We start from the raw sequence: 8,245 nt of genomic DNA, 5'->3' as shown, positions 1-8,245 counted from the left end.
TGATGATGCACGGCTTCTCTACGTTCGAATCCGAGGAGGAGGGGGGGAGGATGGGGGTGTGGGGGCCACCGAGGGGTCCAAAAGAAGAGCTTTTAAAGGGTTGTATACCTGTAACTCTGAGAAGGTACAACAAGTGGAAGCAAATGGACTGTCTGGGACTAACTCTGAGAGGGTACAAATGGAACCTTTTTTTTCTTTGGGAAACCCCAAGTAAGCCCTTGATGAGCCTTAGGGCCCTTAGGGAGGAGGAGCCTATCTCCCAGAGTCATCTATTGGAGAGTTACGTCAACTAGGGGGCAGAAACAGCACCGGTCACGTGGTTCATGTAAACTCGAAATAGTGACAAACGCTCATAGACTCCAATGCATTCCGTAAATTTCCGGTTCAAGGGCTTTGTCACTATTGGCCAATAGAAGGCTCTGTAGAAGACCTGGCCTGATGAAGTGAACAGAGGTGACACAACTGTCCTTCTATGGCTCTGCTATCTCCTGTTTCAGTAGCGTGAGGCAGCTTGATGTACAAGTAGGCTACACAACGCTAGTATGTCGCAGAGACTTGGGACACACTGTACTACTACTTGGGAACCCCGATATACACTGTAAAATGTCTGTGTTCATTTAACTCTGAGAGAGCGTACAAATGGAACCAAATGGACCCGCTTTGGTCTTGGGAGACCGACCCCCCCTGGTGGTTCCCGCCGGTCATGATGCTGAGAACCAGTGTGACGTATTCAAAGAAGCCTCTGTGTGTGTGTGTATGTTTACACCCTGTTGTTGAACAAATAGCTCTGTAGGGTCCAACAGGAAGCAAGCCCTGTGATTGGACACGAGTTTCCAGTGTCATGATGAGGCCTTGCGTGAATTATGGGCGTCACTTCCTGTTGTCAGTCATTCAATTCATCTGAGTGATCCCTGTCAGTCAACACTAATGTGTGAACACAACCTGACAGAAATCAGAAAGGGTCTGGCCTACCTACAGTACAAGATCTCCCTCCTCACAGCTGATTCAAATTAAAGACACTTGCTCTGGCTGTAGCCTACAGTAACGCCTGTCCTGTGTTTCGTTCTGACTGGCTGCTGTTGCTGCTGTGACACCTGAGACTCTGTATGGGGATTAAATGAGTAAAGGATAATTGTCGCAGCGTCGGTAGTTGTTGAGAAATAACACCTGACAGGATGATTAACAACCAAGGCGAAGCCGAGGTGTCTAGTGATCCTGAAGGGGGTTATTCATAAACAACTACCGGCGCGGCGACTCGTCAATTATCCCGCTTATAAGTATTTCCTTGCTTACGGTAATGAAAGTATTCCAGTATTAAGTCCACGGTCGCCTCGGAAAACAAGGAAGTGTTGATAAATAGAATCAATGTTCGGTTATTGCATCGTCTATTTCTCGCTTCAAATGTTTTCAAAAACATTCTTGAGAGCAACGTTTAGTTGTAGATGACACTGTGAGTCTTTGATTAGACAGAGGTCTGTATAGAGCTATCATAGGTCATTAACCAGAAATATCACACCGCTGAAGTCAGCGATTGACCAATCAGAATCAAGCATTCAACCAAGCCGTGTAATAATGCTTGTTCAGTGACTTCAGCGCTTGATAATGATAAGCGTCGATCATTCATTTGAATCAGCTGTGTGGAGGGAGATCTTGTAGGCAGACTAATAAGACCCTTTGTGATTTCTGCCAGCTTGTGTTCTCTCCCACATCATTGTTGACTGACTGATTTGATCCCTCAAATGCATTAAATAACTGACAACAGGAAGTGATGCCCATAATTCACACACACTCCTTTTCCACCATTAGCTGCCCAAGAAACCTGTGGATAGCAGCAGGACTTGTGGAGCCAGCTGACCGATACACTATGTCACTTGTAAAGTGAAATAGTAGTGACATATCAGGAGGAAAGGAAACGCCAGAGGGATGATTTTCAAGGCCGGTGGGGACTGCCACTCCATTGTATTAAGGATGAACCAACTACTCGGAAGGAAGGAGTTGCTTCCTAACAAAAAGCGGGTATTCGATATATATTTGCCGCCAACACTGCGATCAATGGACGTCATCATGAACACAGACCGTGAGACGACCAACCGACCAAGATGATGTGATTCCTGCTTTTTATCATTATCTCTGAGCATAGAAGCCTAGAAGTAAAGAACTGCAATAATTTTACTATTTCTATAGGACAATGGTTGTTTCTGTCCAGTCTTCGAGTCTTGGCCTCTATGTCCCTCTATGTCTGTGCTTGTATTCCATTGTTCAAAACATCCAGGTTCCTTTTATTGAGACAGTTTATTGAGACAGTAACAGGGAGAGCGGGCACCTCCATGTAAAATTGGCTATTCTTTCCAAAATGTAGAAATAAATCATAACTCCATCCCGAGTCGACCGCAGCTAAAAACCCGAGCCTATAGGGAATTGCACTAGATCACCTATTTCAATTGCTTTTTGTGGGTTTTTTTTGTCCTTATGGACAGAAAACACTCCACAGTGTTTATGTTGGATACAGTATGTGCCTCTCCGGAAGTCTCGCAAGACGAGATTTCGTCTGTGACGTCATGATCCACGTCACTTTGTCAACACTACGGCTGCCCATTTGGGACAAAAACATTGTGGAGGGTTTTCTATCCATAACAACGTTAGATCTAAAAAAAAATTTTTTAAAAAATCTATTAAAATACGTTATCTAGACTCAAGTTTTTAGCTGCGGTCGACTTGGGATGGACTTATGATTTGTTTCTACTGTAACACTCGTCCCTAGGATATCATAATATCATATAAAAGGTAAGAAAAACTTCGGGCGGAATTCTCCTTTAAGAGCATTTTTCAAAGCCAATTTAACATGGAAGTTCCCACTCATCCTGTATCCATTGAGACTAGCATTCTAAATACATACGCTATGATCGGCACAGGCATTCTCTCCTATCCACCAGCCAGTCCATTCTCATCTGATGTTGTGTAAATCACTAAAGTAGAAAAAAAGAATATTGCTTACACAAAAAAAAGAGAATAAATTACAGATATTTAATATCATTGTAAAGAATTCCATTGTTGAAATACTATGGTTATAGTTATGGATATTATGAAGTGCTTCATGTTCAAGATTGTTATATTGTATGTTCTGATTTGTAATAGTAGGTTCAGTTTATATTAATACTCACAAGGCAACTTAGCTTTCAGAGATTCACTCTGATTTAGTGATTTCCTTTTATTTTTTATTTCTCTTTGAAAAATGAAAGACAGATTTGTAATGTATGTTTAAACAGATGTGTGTATGATGCCATACGCACTGAACATGATACGTTGACGGTTGTCGAATACAAAGAGCATCCACATCTACAAAGAGAATGTTTCAGACTTGTCTAGTATTTGACATGTCCTGTAAAAATGAGAAAGTGAAATGCCTTTGATTGTGACTGAATGTGATTCAACTAACAAGTTCGATGCAGACCTTCATCTCAAATCCATATAAGTGTATAATTTAACATTTCAGTGATATAACTTAGAAGCTTGATAACACTTTGGGGTTTATTGCGCTGGCAACGCATCGCTTTGCGTTGCATTGATCAGCGTGTTCAGATTCCTGTGCCCAGCATTAGGCTGGGTTATTGTGTGGATGAAATAGGCTCCCTCCCCCTCTCTCCCTCTCTCCCCCCTTGTCTCGCCAGCCAGACTGTTCCCTCCCACAATGTTCAAATGCTTCCAGACTCTAGCATTCAGGAGGTGTAGTTCCAGACTCTATACAGCATTCAGGAGGTGTAGTTCCAGACTCTATACAGCATTCAGGAGGTGTAGTTCCAGACTCTATATAACATTCAGGAGGTGTAGTTCCAGACTCTATACAGCATTCAGGAGGTGTAGTTCCAGACTCTATACAGCATTCAGGAGGTGTAGTTCCAGACTCTATATAACATTCAGGAGGTGTAGTTCCAGACTCTATATAACATTCAGGAGGTGTAGTTCCAGACTCTATATAACATTCAGGAGGTGTAGTTCCAGACTCTATATAACATTCAGGAGGTGTAGTTCCAGACTCTATACAGCATTCAGGAGGTGTAGTTCCAGACTCTATATAACATTCAGGAGGTGTAGTTCCAGACTCTATATAACATTCAGGAGGTGTAGTTCCAGACTAACATTCAGGAGGTGTAGTTCCAGACTCTATATAACATTCAGGAGGTGTAGTTCCAGACTCTATATAACATTCAGGAGGTGTAGTTCCAGACTCTAGCATTCGGAGATTGTGGAATAGTTGTTTGGCTATGCGAGACTACTCTCTCCCCTTCCCTCTCTCTCTCTATCTTTCTCTCATACACTGGTCTGAGATCACACACAACCTCCCACCCTTCCCTCCCTTTCCCGCTATCCCCCCCCCCCCCCCTCTCTCTCTCTCTCTCTCTCTCGCTGATTCAGCTCTGGTCTGACCGTTGTTGCCTATAACAACGCCGATGTATATACTGTGATGTCAGGCATGTTCATATCTGGATGTAGCCGTTTGCCTAATATTGAGTCGATTTGCGCTCATGTCTGGCATGGGTCCAGTCCATATATGGGCGTATCATTTGCCAATTTAGGCTAACTTAAGGCATTATCCAGTCTGTATATTATGGGCATGTCTGTGCGCCTGCCACAGACATCGCCCGCCACAATTTTATAAGTCGTCTTTGTCGGCTGGAAACCTCATATGTCCAAAACTGTTACTTTTCAGGATTCAAATTCAAAAACAGCTAAAGTAGTCTTACCACCTTGTGACGACAATGAACAAAGTTTTGCCCGTCGCCACAAATATGTCTTTACAAATACAAGGCTTTTAGCAGACTGGGAAGATGCTCTCGATGCACCCCTGGAAATATACTTCTAATCAAAGTTTCTATATTGGGCCTGGACCACTGGCAAGGCACCTAGGCTCAATGTAGCCTGACAGCGCGTTGCGGGTTCAGGTCCCGATCTTGACGGCCTTTGCTGCATGACACTCCCCATCTCTCTCTCCCCATTTCCTGACCGCCTGCTATCCTATCCATAAAGGCATAAAAGGCATAAAAGCCCAAAAATAGATCTTTACAAAAATAAATCTTTACAAAAATAAATCTTTACAAAAATAAGTCTTTACAAAAATAAATCTTTACAAAAATAAATCTTTACAAAAATACATCTTTACAAAAATACATCTTTACAAAAATAAATCTTAATCTTTACAAAAATAAATCTTTACAAAAATAAATCTTTACAAAAATGTATCTTTACAAAAATGTATCTTTACAAAAAAATAGAAAAGGTTTCTAGATTGGAATGTTTTTTCTTTAATCAAAATGATGAGCTATGTTATAAGGCCAGGGAGTCATTGTTACTAAAAAGTAATGGTTGGAATGCATTCAGCACCCCCACAAACCCCTAGATAGACATCCCACAAGTGCATATTGGCCAATTTATATATTTTATATTTCCACACCAAGCCTTCTCAACTTTGATTGGCTTCCACAAAGTTTCCCAGAGGAGTGGGTTGGAACTAATTGAGAGGTGTAGACACCTTTATGAACACATTGGTGAAGAAAGTTATTGTTGAGCAATTATTTAGCAGATGGCTAAAACAGTTGGCGTAATAATAAATGGTAAAAAAAAAATGATTATATGGTAATGGCAGCACTCATTTGCATTGGATCACATGTCACAGGTATACATGTGATCACTTTAAGTATAGTTTCATTGAGATCCTTGACCCTCAGAACATAGGTCTACACACCTTATTTGTTCACTTACTGGCTGAGATATAGAGAACATCGACTTTTCGATAATGGTGGCACCAATTTGCATGTCATATGCATATTGTACATGGGATGTTTTGACATAGCTCATTATTTTGCACACATTTCTACCAATCTACAAACACCTGATTAGAAGTATATTTCCAGGGGGTGCATGATGATACCCCCTTCTTCCCACTAGACTACTTGAATTCCCAAATTGAAATATTTTCAAGCATCTATTTTATTATATTTGTTAATTACAAAAACCTCCATAGATTGTACTCAGTGATGTGATTGTTTTGAACCCATAGAGCCTTAGTTACTGATCCCTTAATACTGATACTATCCACGCTGTATTGTATTATTTACACTGTGTGTGTGTGTGTGTGTGTGTGTGTGTGTGTGTGTGTGTGTGTGTGTGTGTGTGTGTGTGTGTGCGTGTGTGTGTGTGTGCGTGCGTGCGTGCGCGCGTGCGTGCGTGCGTGCGTGCGTGCGTGCGTAACGTGATTAACCCATTAAGACCGGAGGCCGATTCTACAAAAACCAATTCTAAATCAGTAGTTCTCAAACTTTTTTGTGCCAAGGACCCCCAAAATGATATGTATTTGGCCCTTGACAATTTCACGATTTTAAAAAAATGTTCAAAAATAGCAGATGTACAAGCTTGCAGCATGGCGCAAAGTGGCGTGCCGTGAGCTTGTAGATCTTCTATTTTTGAGAGCCACTTCTTCTTAGTTTTCCAAAAACTAATATATATATATGTATACTAATGTGTGTGTATATATATATAGAGGCTTTCCTGGTTTTGTTGGGTTAAGAAGTTTTAAAAATAAAATAAGAAAATATTTTTTGGGGCAGTCACTGCAGATCAAAACCCAAGTATGAGGCTTGTGTTGCTGGCATAAAATATGAACTCTTTGAAGTGTTTTTTATTTATTTATTACTTTTAGGCGGATGGATAAACCTTCACTGATGTCTGTGATGAAAGCATCTCTCTTTCCATCCTTACATTTTTCTACCCAAATGATTCATGGAGCATTAACTCAATACAATTAGGCTGCTGTCTAAAGATCTGTGATGTTTGTCATGGTTTATTTATAGACCGCGTGTGTGTGTGTGTGTGTGTGTGTGTGTGTGTGTGTGTGTGTGTGTGTGTGTGTGTGTGTGTGTGTGTGTGTGTGTGTGTGTGTGTGTGTGTGTGTGCGTGTGCGTGCGTGCGTGCGTGCAGACAGACAGAGAGCATCTGTGTTTATCTGTGTGTGTGTGTGTGTGTGTGTGTGTGTGTGTGTGTGTGTGTGTGTGTGTCAGACAGACAGACAGACAGACAGTATCTGTGTTTATCTCTACATCCATGGCAGGCTAGAGAAGAAGAGACTTTGAAACTCCCATCAGAAAAAACTTTAATTAATCTCCTGATGTAATTTGCCCAGGCAGTGAATTAGGCAAAGGCACATCAGTGAGAGAGAGATAATTACAGGCTGCTGTTCGTTCAGTACATTCACTTACACTTTTCACATTCATTATCAACTCATTTAACCTGACTGACACACTCCAACTAGAGCAATCACCATAATGATTATGTAAAGAATTTAAAAATACATTTGGAATGTAATGCAAAGTCCACAACAAATCAAACATTCTTGAATGACATTCAGTGAACCACCTGAACCCTATATAGCGTACCTTTCCCGTCATAACAGGCGTAAAGATAATAGGAGAAAATAGCAGATCTACAAGCTCACAACGCTTATCTGGTATTTTCGGCAAAGAGATTTGGTGTAGAGGGAAAATAGACCCATAGCAGAGGACCCTGATCCATGAGGTATATTCTGTAGGGTTCAAGTGGTTAAATAAATGCCATTAAAATACAAATGTTTTGCCAGGGGAGAGTTTTCCTTTAAGTAATTCCTCCAGTAATTCAGACAAACTGCTCAGATTATAAATTATAATTATACATTTTGATATTAAATTAAATGACCGACGCCATGTCGCCATCAAGGATGATTTGACGTGGTAATGCACGAGAAGCACATATATTATCTTTGCTGTCGGGCAGAAACCTCTTATCTCCATATTCTAACTTTGTGTGTTTTTTCATAAATTAGTGCCCTACTTGATCATACTACAGCGTCACACAAAAGTATCAAAAGTAGCAGATCTACAAGCCCGAAACGCGGCGCGAAGCGACCCTGATATGAAAAGTCGTTTCGATATAATGTAATTGTCTAAATTACATTAATTGACTCATTGTGACTTATTCGAACAATACAGTGAAATATGATGTTAGAATAGTCACTGATGCAATTGTTTTGAATTTTAATGATCACAAGTGAGTTGAATTACAGGGAAATTACACATTTAGCTGGGACCCCCTCTCAGGCACACCTGGTGCACTTTGAAAACCACTGGTCTAAAATAGCTAGTAATCAAGCAAGTAAGCAAGTAATCTAAAGATTGTCTTTACATTTGATGCTGTGTATGGTCCAGTTAATAAACTGTAA

Source organism: Gymnoscopelus braueri (genome assembly GCF_963280865.1).
Source record: "Gymnoscopelus braueri genome assembly, chromosome: 3".
Classification (NCBI taxonomy): Eukaryota; Metazoa; Chordata; class Actinopteri; order Myctophiformes; family Myctophidae; genus Gymnoscopelus; species Gymnoscopelus braueri.
This window is presented reverse-complemented; position numbering follows the sequence as displayed.